We start from the raw sequence: 17404 nt of genomic DNA, 5'->3' as shown, positions 1-17404 counted from the left end.
TAGCATATAAAAAATTGAAAAAAATGGTGTACGCGTGAGGTCTGCAGACACAACATAAGCAAAGTTGTAGATAATGAAAAGTTTTATATAGGTGAAACATCAAGACCATTAAACGTTAGAATAAGTTAACATCAATCTTATATTAAAAATAGAGAATTTTATAGATCTCAAATATGTCAACACGCATGGGATAATGAACATAGAGTTCAGTGGAGAGATTCAAGTATAGTCCTGAAAGAAACAGATAGTAAAAAGAGAAAAATCAAAAAAGCGGCTCTAATTATGCTAAACGAAACCAATTTTGTCGCAAATTCCTCAGTGGAATGCAGTATGATGTGGATACCCATACTGAAAGAGGAAGTCAATAGAAAGAAAATACCACAATTAGTAAGTCAATAGTAGAGTTAGTACTTATTTTATATTTTAGTATTACTTATATATCCATTTATTATTGATATTATTTATAATTTAAACAAAATTATAGTAAAGTCAGAATTTGGTATTAATTTTGAGAGTAAATTAAATGTAAGACCAAATACTTACGATGTCGGGATAGTATCACGAGGTTTTTCCTGGTTTTCCCTTGTGATTTACTATGAGATCTCTAACGCGAGAATTTTAATGTTACCGTTGCATGTGGTTGTCTTTTTAAAGACAGATCACATCCTATGATTTTTTTGTGACGGATATTCTTGAGTTGGGGTTGATTTCATGTAATCGAATGAACTATCTTTCAGTAAAGTCGTCCCAGGAACGCAACTCATAAATATTGGCAATATCATTTTAAAGTGTTCTACTTTAAAATGTATCATATGTATCTGAATTGCCGATATAAATGAGTCAAATTAAATAAATTATTAAAAGAATTTTTTTACTAAGCAACAACATTTTTGTTTATGTTAGTAGTATTTTGTATTTTGACAACGGCACCCGATTTGGGCGTCGAAACGTTAATAAAAATCATTTTTTAATAATATTGTGGCTTATTTCCCATTATAAATAGTTGAAATTGTAAAAATGCCACAAGAAAATAGCTTCAGAACAACATTAATGAAAAGAAGGTTTTTCTTCGTCAAATTCCAAATCGAATATTTCAGTGTGAAATAACCAAAAAACAGAGCATTTTTCGGGGAAAATTCATTACAACATTTTTAAAGTGTTTAAAAAAGGTTTATTTTTGTTTTTTAAAAAAATTTCTAACATTCAAAATTAGTGAGGTACGCTCAAAATATTGTTGGTTCCTTTTATTTTTTGGTACAAAAATCGCGAAAATCACCCCCTAATTAGCTTCCCAAATAAAATTAATTGTAACCGCTTCACAAGTTACTTTACTTATGTATTGATTATATCATATAAGTTTAATTGGTTCAAAGTGCTCAATTTTGAAAAAAAAAAGGTTGAAATTAAAACATTTTTTTTAATTTTGAAAAAAAAAATGGAATTGTTCATGGAATTAACTTAAAAATTATTAGTAATACCACAAATCTTAAAGAGTAATAAAAGTACGTTTTGCTTTTCTGAATATTTTTCCTTTTTTGTTTTCTTGTTATACTAAAATTGATTATGCTATGGCTGTTCAAAATTTGCCTAAACTTGTGATTAGTTACTCGTTCAATCCATTTTAACTACAGCTTTTTCAAAAATAACCACTTTGAACCGATGAAACTTACAGATCATATAAATAATACATAAGCAAAGTAACTTGTGAAGAGGTAATGATAAAATTTATTTGTGATGCTAATTAGGGGGTGATTTTCGGGATTTTTTTACCAAAAAATAAAAGGGACCAATAATATTTTGAGCGTAACTCACTTACTTCTAATGTTACAAGTTTTTTTTTAAACAAAAATAATCCCTTATTTAAACACTTTAAAAAATTCAAAAGAATTTCCCCGAAAAGTGCTCCGTTTTTGGATTATTTCACATTGAAATATTCGATTTGGAATTTTATGAAGAAGAACCTACTTTTCATTAGCTACAACTCTGCTTCTACTGGGTCTACAGACCTCAAGCATACACCATTTTTTTCAGTTTTTTATAAGCTATATTTTTGCTAGGAACATTTTTTCGCTGACATACTTACTTTTTGAGTTATCTCCGAAAAACCGTCCAAAAACATGTTTTTTTCTGTTAAAAATGAACATAATCCCTTGCAAATAACTCAAAAAGTATTGACTTAGGGAAAAAAATCTATAGGACAAACGTTGCTTAGGATTAGTCATTTTATCCAATTTAGGACTTATTTTGAATGTATATTTTCCACCTTCGAGAGGGGGTATTCCCCTCTATTTTTGAAAAATGGAGGGGACGTAGAATTTTAAACTTTTTCTTATATAATAATAGACAATTTTAACTACCTATTCCCAAATTTTCATCCTTCCTTTATTTTTTTGGGGTCAGATTGTTCTTTGATCGGGCTATTACGTTGGTGCCAAGGTATACATAAGATTCTACATGGTCAATTAGTATGTCTACGACAACTGTCGAGCAGGTTGTTGCTTTTTGCTTATCAGCATCCATTTTGTCTTCATGAAGTTGAGGCTCAGGCCGTATTCATCACGAACTGAATTAACTATTTCCATTGCCTCTTGTAATTCATCTATGCTACTGGCGAAAATCACCGTGTCATCGGCATATCTTATATTGTTCGTTAACTCACTGTTTATTTTTATGCACTCATTTCCATACATTTTTTAAATATTTCCTCGGAATAAATATGGAATAGGAGTGGCGATAAGATACACCCCTGCCGGACACCTCGTTTGATCTCCACATTTTCAGTAAGTTCGTTGCCAACTTTTGCTCTTGCTATTTGACCCCCCGCATAGGTTTGCCACAATCCGAATATCCTTGTCGTCAATACCTGTTTTCAGCAAAATATCTGTCAATTGTTCATGATTAGCATTGTAAAGCTAAGATTAAAACGAACCTTTCAGAGTTAACGTGCGGACTATGAGTCCGCTTGTCGAATTATTGGTCGATTTCTGACGAATAATTATGGTCTCGGTTGTGGGGTGCTCGATAGCTTCAAGCAAGGGGACACTGTATTCAGGGGGATTTGAGAGTGGTCTGGTGCATTTAGTTATGATTTTATATTGACTTGCGGAGTGTGAGTCCGCACGTTATACAAGATACCAAATCTTCAGGTAAGATCCAATTATAAAATATTTTATTTCTAAGGTAAATAGGAATATTTATATGATTTATAATTATGAGTGATATACCGATTATATCTTACATATATATGAATGATATTATAAAATTATTTTTTTACAGATTTTTAGAATATGAGCTTTGCAAAGCAACAAGCATATTCTTGTAAAGCTTTATGCAGAGTTTTTCTCTGATTCTGAGCCAGAAGTTAAACCTTGTCATGACGATGCTAGTTTGGAAGGAGATTTCGAAGAGATACAGGACCACGTCGCCGACATGGAAAAAATTAAGTAACCAATCGCAGAAGTCTTGGATGTTCCACAAAGAGTGTCACATTTCATTACATATATAGGTATCTACTATGCAGCTCAAACATTTGATTTTTATTAAGTCTGTGTTTAATCTCTTAGAAATAGTTGTTTTGTATTTGTATAATTTAGACAAGCCGAAAACGGCGGGTTCGTTGGAGAAAATATTCCCATGAAATTTTTTTGCATAATCACATTTGTAATACACCCCAGAATAAGGTTCAAGAAGTCGCCCACGTGAAAAGTGGTCCAAATTTTTTTTAACAATTTTTTTTAATCAAATTGCAAAAATCAATGTTTTGGCCAGTACAAATTTTTGTTCGATTTTTTGGACCATTCTGGATAAAAAATATCTCTTGTAATGTTTCTCTAAAGTTGATGGTTTTCGCGTTATAAGCAATTTAAAATTTGAAAAACGCGAAAATGGCCATTTTTAGGACTTAATAACTCGGTTAAAAATTATTATTATGAAAGTCAGAAAATTACTAAATCAAAGTTTAAAGTCCCCCCCCCCCCCTACATGAGCCTGAAGAAATTTGTGTCAATAATTTATTATTAAGCTGTTATTTTTAATTATTAACAATAAGCCGTAAGATCGTATTGACGCGGCTGTAAATGTGAGTGCGAGTAAGATAGCCCATTGGACTGCCGGAATGGCATCTCTCTCGCACTCAGCATAGATGGCCGCCTAATACGTGCAGGCGCTCATTATTATTACTTAAAAATAACAGCTTAGTAACAAAATAATGACATAAATTTCTTCAGGATCTTGTAGGGCGGCTTTTAACTTTGATTTAGTCACTTTGTGACTTTCATAATAATAGCTTTTAACGAATTTATTAAGCATTGAAAATCGCCATTTTTCGTTTTTTTCAATTTTAAATTGTTTATAACTCGAAAACTATCAAATTTAGAGAAAAATTACAAGAGACCTTTTTTATCCAGAATGGTCCAAAAAACCTAACAAAAATTTGTAAGGGCCAAAAATATTGATTTTTGCAATTTAAATAAAAAAAATTGTTAAAAAAAATTAGGACCACTTTTTACGTGGGCGACTTCTTGAACCTTATTCTGGGATGTCTCACGAATGTGATTATGCAAAAAATTCTCATGGGGATATTTTTTCTGACGAACCCGCCGTTTTCGCCTTGTCTAATTTGGGTTTTTGTGTTTTATAGTAGGTACCCAATATGTGAAAAAGATATATCTGTTAACTTTTATTTTCAAAACACAAGTTTATATACAAATGATACTAAATGTTTGTGCAAATGTTTTTTTGTTTATTTTAAATATATGACAAGTTCTCAGACCGTTTTCCCGAAAATATTTGTTTTTTGGATATTTTCTGGATTCGCAGACTGTGAGTCCGACGTTACCATTTATCTACCATCATGCCATGTTATCTCTGAAAGGCTAACTAATCAAACCTAAGACTAACGAAGTCCAATTGCTTGTTAAATTTGTATTTTGAGAACGATATCCGGAGTGAAAATCTGAACGTCAAACTATAAATTACAATATTTTTAGGAGATCCGGTGAGAATAATGGAAAAATTATTTATGTGTGGACTTAATAAGAAGACTAGATGGATACTAAAATATATTTATCTACCTCCAATTATTTTAGTGGAAGGTCATGCTTTGTGGTGTTTTATATCAGTAATCCGTAGCACTGGTGAACTAAAAAGTGTTTTACCTTTTTTAAGTTTTGTGTCCCTATTTCAACCTGTAAGTATTTTTGTCCATTTGTATAATGATACACTTATTTTTATTTAACACTAGAAAGAGAAGTAGTGTTTATTCTTATTTATACAAAAATACCCGCATCAACTACTAAGAGTTATTAGGTATAAGCGTAATTTATACCGTACACAATTGATACGATACACATTATTAAAAATAGTCCATTACTCACGGCTTTTGGACTCATGGACATGAAATTTGGCATACATATAGATAACACGTCAAAGAAAAAATGTGATAATGTGCTGACGTGTGCTTTTGTCATGAGAGCCCTTATCAGGGGTGAAAAAATATATGTTCAAAATAAGTCCGGATGTGCATAAACTGAATAATTCTAAGCAATATTTGTTCTATATACTGTTTTCATTTCAATATAGATATTATTGTGTTTCAATTTATCAATCAAAGATAGAATAAAAATTTTAATTTTTTTTTAATATAACGCGGGCACATAAATTTGATACACCCTGTATATTGATTTGTAAATATTTATTAGAAGTTAGCTTTCACGCAACGTGGTTTCTCCTTAATGAATTTTTCCATGAAGAATATTAAAAATATTTTTGTAAATAAAAGTGAAATGAAAGTTATTTAGGATTATTATTTTAAACCGATTGTTTATTACGGGAAAGGTAGAAACCATAGGTAATTATTTCTTAGAAAATTAAGGTAAAGAAAGTTTGGAATTTTAATCTCTTTTTATTTAACCCCGAGTAAATGTTGTATAATTTCCCGAAAGTAATTATTATGATGGTAGGAATAATTTTGAAAGTATGAGTGGGTTTTCGAATGAAAAAAAGAATGGGGGGAGAGAAATGTTTCTGATTGGCTTGGCAATTTGGAATGGGGAAAGTTTTGTTTGAATGTTGAGATAGTTTGGAAAAGAAAAGATCATTGTGTTACCGGCAGCCGAGAGGAGCAGTCAAAAGCTTTCGTGAGTAGTTCAGAAGCAAGTACTAGTGGTTGTGTTGATAGTGAGAGTAGCTGAAAAGTGTAAAGAGAGACAAATCAAATCGAGAAGAAATACCTCTTTGGTTCTGTAAAGTCCAAGAGAGTAAGTTAGAAGAATTATCGTTATTAAAATTATTTGTGACACCAAGTGAAAAAGATACTTGGGTCTCAGGAGATTATTGTTGAGAGAAAGAGAGGAGAGAGTTTTGGAGTTTATTGAACGAGTACTGGCAAAAAGAGGCCTGGCTTGTGTTCTGGAGAAATAGTTGCTGGTATCCTGCTGGATTGTTTGCTGAGAACGGAGAGGGCTTTGATTGGTAGCCTAACATAATCAACAAGGAGGAGCTGTTTGGGTCAAGAGGAGACATCATTGTGTGTGAATAAAAAAGGTCAGTCAATAACCTATGTGATCGATTTTCTTTATAATCAGAAGTTAATTTGTTTTTTTACGTAAAAGCATATGCATTTAAGATTCCAACATTTCAAAAATTTAATAGGAAGTATAAGTAATTTTGCCAATACCAAATTTGTTTGTTTAGCTTGTTTTATTAATGGTATCAAGAACAAAGCGCAATTATGCCCACAGAATTTAATTGATAAATTTACAGAGCATTGCTTTTGATAATAAAGGTATTTGTATGTGTTTATTTATGTTATTTCTATTTATTTCCTTTTCCTATTTTTATCCCGATAAGGATCAACTAAGAGATACTGAATCCACGAGAAAGGATAAGTATAATCTAATTTAATTATTTTTTTTATGACAAAAAGACACCCTGAGAAATTTTATTAATTTTTATGTATGATTTGCGACAATTAAATAATTAACCAAATAAATAATAATTAATATCAAAGTAATAGAAAGCAGATCATAACAACATGGCGAACCAACGTAAGCCGTTAAAGTATCTCTGGTTGTGAATTTGAAAGGATAGGAAACGGAAAAACAGGTGAAGGAAAATTTATTTGCCCGTCGGAAAAAGTTGATAAATTTACAATTTATGAAATATTTTGTTTGAGTTATTTTTTTTATCTCGGTACAATTTTACATATTTATTTTATTTTTGATTGATTTGAATTTTGATAAGTTTGAAAATTTGTGTGATAAATTGATTATATTTGGGGAGAGAAAAATTTTCGTCTCTACAGCATACAAGGTATTTTCGAATTTCGTATCAGACGGGGAGAAAATTTTAACTACATGCCGACCACCAGAAGCAAAACAAAGAAAAAGGAAACTCTTCAACTCTTACCTCTTCATAACAGTCAGATCAGTATCGTTGATTCTGTAAAGTTTCTTGGTATTTTTTTAGATAGCAACCTTAAATGGTCCGTTCATATCGATGTATTAAGCAAGAAACTATCCTCAGCTTGCTTTGCAATAAGATCTGTCTCGAAGGAAATGGATTTAGCCGCTTCCAAAATAACATACTTTTCATTGTTCGAGTCCCATCTTCGATATGATCTGCCTTTTTGGGGTTTTGGTACAGCTGAGCAATCCGATGTTATTTTTAAATTGCAAAAAAGAGCAATCAGATATCTGTTTTGCCTCAGAAGAACAACACATTGCAGAAGCTACTTTAAAGATCACAGAATTCTAACATTACCTTTTTTTATATATTTTAGAAACTGTTTGCTTAATTCGTAAACATCTACATGTCTTTCCAGAAAGACCTAGACATGACTATTCCACCAGAAATTCTACTTTTGACATATATTTACCGATCCCGTCCAGTGAGTTAGTAAAGGAATCTATATTATATTCTGCAAAAAAACTATACAACCATCTCCCTCTACAACTTAAATCTGCAACATCTTTCCCCAAGTTCCGTAAAATGACAAAAGCCTATTTATCTGAAAGACCATATTATTCAATAGCAGAGTCTCTTAACCAATAACTAAGAAATTACAGTATTCTTATGTATAAGTAGAATCTTAATCTATATTTGAGTGTCATATGCAGCAGCATAACTTATTAAATTACTTATTAAATTTCTTAAGGTAGATTGCGCAATTTGCAATTTTTTTTTAAATTTTGCAATAGATTGTTATTGATTTTTATTTGACTTTATTATGTTTTATTTATATTGACGATTTGTATAATTTTAGTAAATTGTATTTGTTATTGTTTTTATTTATGATTCTTGTAAGCTTTGTCTATAAAATTGTTAAAATTTCATGACAATAAAGCATATTTCTATTCTATTCTATTCTAAAACAAAAAACAAGAGGAATATTTGAAACAAGGAGAACATATAGAACAAAAAGACATTTTCGAAACAACAATCATGGCAACCGAAAAACAGGAATTATCCGGAATAGATAAATTATTACAACTGATGCAACTCCAGTCACAAAAAATGGAAGAAAATCAAAGGGAAACACATCAAAAAATGGAAGAATCACAACAAAAAATGGATAAAAATCAGGAAGAAAAATCAAAGAAAATGGATGAATCACAACAAAAAATGGATGAAACATCAAAGAAAATGGATAAAATGCAAGAAAATCAGGAAGAAACAAAACGAGTAATGAAAGAAAATCAGGAGGAAACAAAACAAGCAATAGAAGAGAGCAATAAGAAAATAGAGGAACGCATAGAAAAGTATGAAAAGGAAATAAAAGGATGTTTGACAACAATGAAAAACGAGATAGAACAACAAGAAATGAAAATTAAGGATCACATGAAAGAACAAGAAATGAAAATTCAAAATAAAATGGAGGAGTTAACAAATTGCCAGAAAAAGGAACTAGAAAATTTGGAAAATAAGTTGGAAAATGCATTACAAGAGGACAGGCGAGAAATAGAAAGAAAAATGGAGGAAATCAGGAATCAACAAAATTCCGGAGAAAGAAGGGAAACGATTATCCATAGTACAGAGGATGTGAAAATAAGATTTGGCGGGGATGTAAAAAAATTACACCCAGTAATTTTCATAAATAATTTAAAAAAGAAAGTACGATACATCGGTAACTTCGAAACAGCCAAAGAAACGATAAGGAACCATCTTAAAGATGAGGCGAGTTTATGGTTTGATAGCAAAGAAGAAGAATTGGACAATTGGTATAAATTCGAACAAAAGTTCCTGAGTTATTTCTGGGGAAAAATACAACAGCTAGAAATAAACAAGGAGTTGCAAAATGGGAGGTACCATGATAGAATGGGTATTTCAGAAAAAACATACGCACTACAATTATACAACAATGCAAAACACCTACAGTACAATTATTCTTCCGAACAGCTAGTAGAACTGATAGCCAGACATTTTGAAGGTACCTTAGAATTTAGAAGATCACATAACGTTACAAAACTACAAAGATATCGACAGTTTGTGCCAATTCTTACAAATACGAAAAGCAAAAATGAGATTAAGAGAAATAAGAAGATCGCAAGAAAATTATAGACAACGCGAAAATCAAGACTATAGAGATAGAAGATAAAACTTTAGGAGAGATTATACAAGAAGAGAATTTATTCCGAGGAGTGAAAACGAAAATATACACAATGGAAGAGACTATGAACAAAGAAATCGGCAATGGAACGAAGACAGATATCGAGAAAATCAAAATAGAAATAACACCCGCACATATCAATAAGACAGAAATGATAATAGAAGGAATGAACAGGAAAATCGTGGAAACCGATACGGGTCCGAGAGACCAAGAGAAAATAGAAGAGCGGTAAACAATACGCAAATAGGCGAATATGAGGATGAGAGACAAAGCGACGAAAAAAGAATCGAAGAAGAACAGCAAGCGTTTTTTAACAAAGGCGCTCACTAAACACAAAAGAACAAACAGAAATTTTTTATCACCTGAAGGAATTTATTAAATTGGCAGGAAATAATGATCAAAGAAGTGGAGTCAATTTAAAATTTGTAGATGGTTTTATCAATGAAAAACCGATTAAAATTATTATTGATAGTGGTTCGGAAATTACATTGATTAACAGGAAATTAATAGAAGAGGTTGATTTAACGAATTTAATTTACAAAATTCCCAGGGTAAATTTAGTGGGCGCAAATAAACGGACTTTGGCAACTATAAATTAAGGAATACGAATAAGGATACGATTGGGCAAGAAATTTTATGCACTACAATGTGTTATAATGCCGAACATGATACATGATATGATCGTAGGAGTGGATGAATTGTCAGAAAAACATGTGGTTATAGATTTCAAAAGTAATATGATGAAAATCACAGAGCAAAAAGAAGAAGAACAGGACATTCTGGAAATGGAAAAGGAACATGAGAAACGGAAAAAGGATAATGTAGACAAAAAACAAACGGTGGAAATGAATTTGGCAATGAAGCAAGGACAGAGAAGAAAGAGGAGAAAGCAGCAGAAGATAAGTAAAGACAAGGAAGCCTGGGATTCCTCGAAAAAAGAGATGAGCCCAGAAGAAGAAAAAGAAGAAAAAAGAGTGACAAAAGAAAATGAAGCTTGGGATTCCTCGAAAAAAGAGATGAGCCCAGAAGAAGAAAAAGAAGAAAAAAGGGGGCTCCCCTTTAAGATTTTAAAGTAACCCCCCACCCCACCTCAGTGCGGGATCGTGTTTGATGCCATTCGATAGATTTTTCAAATATATTGAATAAGTGTATTTTTCAGTTTTTCGATCTGATGTTCATTTCGCGAAATATCGCGGGATTCGTATTTAAAATTTTAAATTTACCTCCCACCCCTCTCCGTGAGAAGTAGGCTTTGGTATCATTCGATAGATTTTTGAAAAATATTGAGTACGTATTTTTTAGTTTTTCGATCTGTCATTCATTTACGAATTCATCTGTCATTAACGAACTCCCCTGCATTAAGATCCAATATATGGTAGAGGTACATTTTCAGGGTACAAGGTTTCTCCCCATATGATAATCTGACGCGCTCGAGTAACTGCAAAAATCCCCGCTTGGGCTTCCCTACCATATAGATCATACGACTTCGTTTTAAATTAGATACTAAAATAAAGTGAAATTTAATAAATTATATAACTATGTATAGTCTGTTTTTAAACCAAGAGGAGTAATTCAAATTTCCCGCGCCGTAAAGCTTGTTTGTAATTGGTCCAACCTCACGCAAGTTTACTCTACTGTTATCAAATTTTGACACTAATGACATTTATAAAATTTTGACACTGTTGCCATTTCATAGGTTAATTAAATTATATCAGCGATTTTTTGCATTTTGTGCGTTATTCCTTTAATTTTTAGAATTTTAGTCTTTTTTATATAAAAAACAATTGTTTTTAGAACTCTTTAGCGACGTATTATTATAATGTAATATTTATGGATCGTCAAAGGCCGATGTGATCAACCAAAAAGAAGATGTGTTTGGTGCTATTTCTAGTGACTTTCTTGGGCGCGAATCTGTCTTTTTAGTTTACTCCTCTTGGTTTAAAAATACAGCTTAGTAAAAATAGTTATTTTTAATACTTACATAAGACCACGTCCGCTAGCAAATTTTTCACTTGACTCACTACGGTATAACACGCCTGTTAGCAAAATCCTCAAAGAACACGATGCATTTCGACAGGGATAACGGCAGATTAGTTTGTACCACAAGGATGCCTGTATAGGATTGGGGGGAGGGGGATACTCAGCACCGCGACTCTTCTTTTATACAAACCATAGAATTATTTTAAATTTCTGAAATTGCGGCAAGTTGCCGCGGGTGCGTGTAATGACGTGTTAAAATAATTCACTACTTATTCTCTAAATTCCCTTCTCACAAAATGTTTCCGCATAATAGATAAACCTAAATCAACTTTTTTTTGTGTTTTAGGATGTCGTCTGTTCTTGTTTGGTACTATACTACCTAGATTCTGCTGTCTTTACGTTTGATGAAATACGTTCGATTTCACGCAATCTATGTTTACAAAACAAAAAATTTGAAGAGACTGTAGACAAAGAAGCAAAATCTATGGTTACGTTTGCCTATTTGTTATTGCTACTTTCTCTTCTATGTCATATACAAATGTTAAAGCCATTCTATTACAATCAATATGTTCAACCAGAATGGTGGATTATTAATAAATATTATAATGAACATCTTGGCTATTTTGCTATGGTCCTATTCGCTTGCAGTTATATGATTGGTAAGGCATTTTTAAATATCATTCTCTATAACGCTTCTTTTTCTTTACGTGCCATCTCCGCGACGAAGGTTGGCAATCATCATTGCTATTCTAACTTTGGTGACTACAGCCCGAAAGAATTCAGTTGAGCTGTATCCAAACCATTCTCTGAGATTTCTCAGCCAGGATATTTTTCTCCTACCTATGTTGCGCCTTATTTGAATCTTTCCTTGCATAATTAGTTTTAGGAGTTCCTATCTGTCACCACGTGTTACATGACCCAAGTATTGAAGTTTTCTTATTTTGATGGAATCCAGTATTTCCCTGATGTCCTGTATTATTCTTAGTACTTTCTCATTGGTTATTCTGTGTGTCCAGGAGATTCTTCGAGATGTTCACATTTCAAATGCTGCCAATCTATTGAGATATTGTTCATTAAGAGTCCATGTCTCCACACCGTACAAAAGAACTGAAAATACATAACATTTTAGAACTCGCTTTCTAAGTTAGGCTGAGATCTCTACTATATAATATTTGTTTCATATTAGTGAATGCACTTCTAGCCTTTTCTATTGTAATTCTTATTTCTTTGGTATAATCGTTTGTTTCAATAATGTTTGTCCCTAAATAATTATAATTCTGAACTCGTTCTATCGTCTTATTATTTACTTGTAGATTGATGTTTCTAATATTTTTCTTTGATGTAACCATGCATTTTGTTTTCTTTGTGTTTAGTGACAGACCAAATTCTTCACCCGTTGCAACAACCTTATCTAAAATTCTTTGTAGATCTGTAATAGTTTCTGCTGTTAGTATTGTGTCATCAGCGTATATAATTTCAGTTATGGGTAGGCCATTTATTTTTATGGTCAAAACGGCAAACAGGTGTATGTTCTCAAAAAACTTTTGATAGTGTGTAAAAAATTTTTTATTATCAGCTAAGTACTTTCAACACATAACGTGCCATCATCAGAGCTTCCTAAAAGGACATTTAAGATAAGATTTTTTTATATAAAAAATGAGTGAAAAACTTGCGTCCTGTTATAAAACCTTCATAGAAGAGCAATTGCTAAACGACACAATAAAAAACATGGATACTGGGCAAAAGACACAGATATCGGGTATAACAACCCCTTAAAATGAATAAATCACATCTAAATTCTTTTTTAAATTAAAAAGACAACATGGCTGAGTCAAACCATTTTGAGCCCACGTGAACAGCTCAGCTGAGGAAGACTGTCATTTATTAAAATGATAAAGAAGGTAACACAATCTTAAGCGACCTCTATATTCGTAAATAAATATTAAAATTAATTAAAAAATGAAAATGACTAAAAAGCCATGTATAGGTTAGAAGAATTTTAAGTTAAGATACTAAATTTTTTTTAAAAGTTAAATTTTCAAAAATTACTAATATTAATATTGAAGTGAATATAAGTTATCAAAATTCTTCTAAAAAAAAAACTGTTATAGTTTGACCAAGTGTAGAAGAAGTTAGATGAAATCAAACCTAGGAGAAATTTCATTTGATAAGCTCAGAGGTTGAAAGCTGTTATTTTTATTTTATAAATTAACAATCCAATTAATTAATTCAGACAAATCTCAAATATTTTACTTGTTTACAAATATGTAGTCAAAGAAAAAAAACTCAAGAATACCTAAAGTAATGTTCAAAAAACTTTCATAAATTGTTGGGTATACTTAATACTAAACCAAAATTATTAAAGAAATTTCTTAAAAATAGGATCAAATTAAATTGTAAATTGTTTGACCCAAATGTTCATGCGATATCAAAGTCTTAGGTTCATTTTCGCAAAAGTTATAGCAAATTTTTATTTTCGAAATTTTAGTCTTACTTTGCAATTTCCGTAGCAAAAAAATGATCGGACCAAAATTCACAAACTGTAATTATTTTAAACCTTTCCTCATCTATTAAAAAATGAATACCCCAAATTAGATACTTATTTGCCCGATTTTTACCTGTACCGATTTAAACAAAAAAAAACTTTCATTTTTGACATTTATTTGTTAATAACTAAACTCTCGTCCGAACTGTGACGGGCATTTTTGTATTTACAATGTATTAGGTATTAGTATAAGAGCTGTGAGACATTTTTGAGTAGGTATTTTAGGCAACCTGAAAATTTTTCAGGTGACTTTTCCATGATAGCCTAATACAAAAATGCCGGTCTGGCTGGAGGGTAGCGGTTATTTTCCCCAAAAATCCCCCCAAAGTTAAAAAAAAGGGTAAAAATTATTATTACAAAAAATATCATTGATATGACATGAAAGATTTAAATATTCAAATATAAAGAAAATAAACAGACCAGGCGATTTGAGGGCGATTTTAACTCTGCAAGATACTTGCATGGGCGCCCCAGGATTATTTTCAGGGGGTGCATCTGAACTTCAGAAGATTTCATCTGAATCTGTACATACTATTAATGAGTATAAAATATACAATTATACATTCATAGCTATGTACATTCCTTCCGGACAGGGAGGTGCAATTGTTATTTTGGCAGGGTATTTTTTAATTTTAAATATAAATATTCTAAAAAAGACACGTTTTTTTTTGGTGACATTATCCAATTGCCATGCGATCAAACAAATTACGCGTCCATATAAATGAAACCGCTATAGGTAAGCAGCAGTGTGAGAAAGAGCTTATACCGATAGCTGTTTGCGTCCTCTGTTGTAGCTGAGCGAGTCCGTTCGCTCGAGAAAAATCACATAACCTGGCGATATCCATGCTGTTGTTTCTCGAAACGTTAGAGTAATTATTATATATTATAGTTTTTTAAGTAACTTTTTCTTAATTAAAGAAAAATAATACGTACTATACAATAGATTTTGCAAATATAACAGAAAAAGACAAATTTATTATTATAAATATATAGGTAGAAAAGTATAAAACTATAAACTAAATTAATTCTGTGTCCGACTCTTGTACTTCTTCTTCAAACTTCTCATCTGAGCTTAAATGTTCATTCTCATCTTCTTCGTCAGACTCTCCTCGAGACTCAGAGTCCTCTTCTACATGATCTGTAAATAGTTGTAATATGTATTTAGAATTAATTAAAAATAATCTGTGATTAATTAATTAAGTTGCTACGTATTCTCTGTCCTTTTATACGGAGTCGAAGCCTGGACAATCACGGGCGCATCTGAAGAAAGACTTGCCATTGTTGAGATGTGGTGTTATCCAATAATGTAAAAAATATCATGCACACAACACTTAACAAACAGGGAAACATTAAGAAAGATGAAAAAGGCAAAATAAGAAATACTCAACACTATGAAGGAAAGAAAAATGAGCTAAAATAAAAATACATTCTCTTCTTCTTCGTCAGACTCCCCTCGATACTCAGATTCTTCTACCTGATCTGTAAATAGTTGTAATATGTATTTAGAATGAATGAAAAATTAATTAGTGGTTAATTGATTGAGTTGCTACGTATTCTTACTTATATAACCAATGCTTAATACTTTTCCTTATATAACCAATCACATCACGTTTTTTATTTCTTAGTATATGACCAAAGTAGCTCATGTTTCTTTCCTTCATATTGTTGAGTATTTCTTTTGCCTTTTTCATCTTTCTTAATGTTTCCGTTTTTGTTACGTATTCGATAACTCCACATATCAACAACGGTAAGTCTTTCTTCAGATGAGCATGTGATTGTCCAGGCTTCGACTCCGTATAAAAGGACGGAGAATACGTAGCAACTCAACTAAATAATGATACAACTATTTACAGATCATGTAGAAGAGGAATCTGAGTCTCGAGGGCAGTCTGACGAAGAAGAAGAGAATTAATATTAAAGCTCAGATGAGGAGTTTGAAGAAGAAGTACAAGATTCGGTCACATAATTAATTTAGTTTATAGTATTATACTTTTCTACCTATATATTTATAATAATAAATTTGTCTTTTTCTATCATATTTGCAAAATCTATTGTATAATACGTATTATTTTTCTTTAATTAAGAAAAAGTTACTTAAAAAACTATAATATATTATAATAATTACTCTAACGTTTCGAGAAACAACAACATGGATATGGCCAGGTTATGTGATTTTTCTCGAGCGAACGGACTCGCTCAGCTACAACAGAGGACGCAAACAGCTATCGGTATACGATCTTTCTCACACTGCTGCTTACCTGTAGCGCTTTTCATTTATATTCACGCGTAATTTGTTTGATCACCTGACAGTTGGAAAATTTCACCAAAAAAAAACCTGTCTTTTTAGAATATTTATTTTTAATATTAAAAAATACCCTGTCAAAATAACAATTACACCTCCCTGTCCGGAAGGAATGTACATACATAGCAATGCTTGTATAGTTGTATATTTTATACTTGTTAATAGTATGTACAGTTTCAGATGAAATCTTCTGAAGTTCAGATGCATCCCCTGAAAATAATCCTGGGGCGCCCATGCAAGTATCTTGCAGAGTTAAAATCGCCCTCAAATCGCCTGGCCTGTTTATTTTCTTTATATTTGAATATATAAATTTACTTTAAAGTCACGTCAATGATATTTTTTGTAATAATAATTGTTACCCTTTTGTTTAACTTTGGGGGGGGGGGGAGTTTTGGGGAAAATAACCGCTACCCTCCAGCCAGACCGGCATTTTTGTATTAGGCTATCATGGAATAGTCAGCTGAAAAATTTTCAGGTTGCCTAAAATACCTACTCAAAAATGTCTCACAGCTCTTGGACCATATATAGTACCCAAAAACTCATTATTTGCAACCTGGCTGGTAAAGTGTCCCGAACATTGTAGATTTTTACCTTATTTCCCTCTTTCCCTGGTGTATAGATGGTCATATCACTTTTGCCAAAACGCTACCTACATAGTTAACGTAACAGTAAATATTATATTTATTATTATGTATTTTTAGCTAAATATGCAAATATAATTTTAGGTGCTTTTGCACTTCTGGGACCATACTACTATTTATTTAATTTTACGTTTCACGTAACATTTCAAATGAAATGGTTAGGAGAACGAATAGTCACTTGTTTAGCACCGTCTGATCAGGATAAATCGATGTCAAATGGTGATTATCAAAAATATATCGAGGAAATTATAATTGACGTCGTAAAATATCACATAAGTTTCATAAGGTTAGTAAATAAAATTATTATACACGTGTTAGGTCCGGTTTCA

Source organism: Diabrotica virgifera, chromosome 7 (assembly GCF_917563875.1).
Source record: "Diabrotica virgifera virgifera chromosome 7, PGI_DIABVI_V3a".
Lineage (NCBI taxonomy): Eukaryota > Metazoa > Arthropoda > Insecta > Coleoptera > Chrysomelidae > Diabrotica > Diabrotica virgifera.
The sequence above is the reverse complement of the archived record's forward strand: the minus strand, read 5'-3'. Positions refer to the sequence as shown.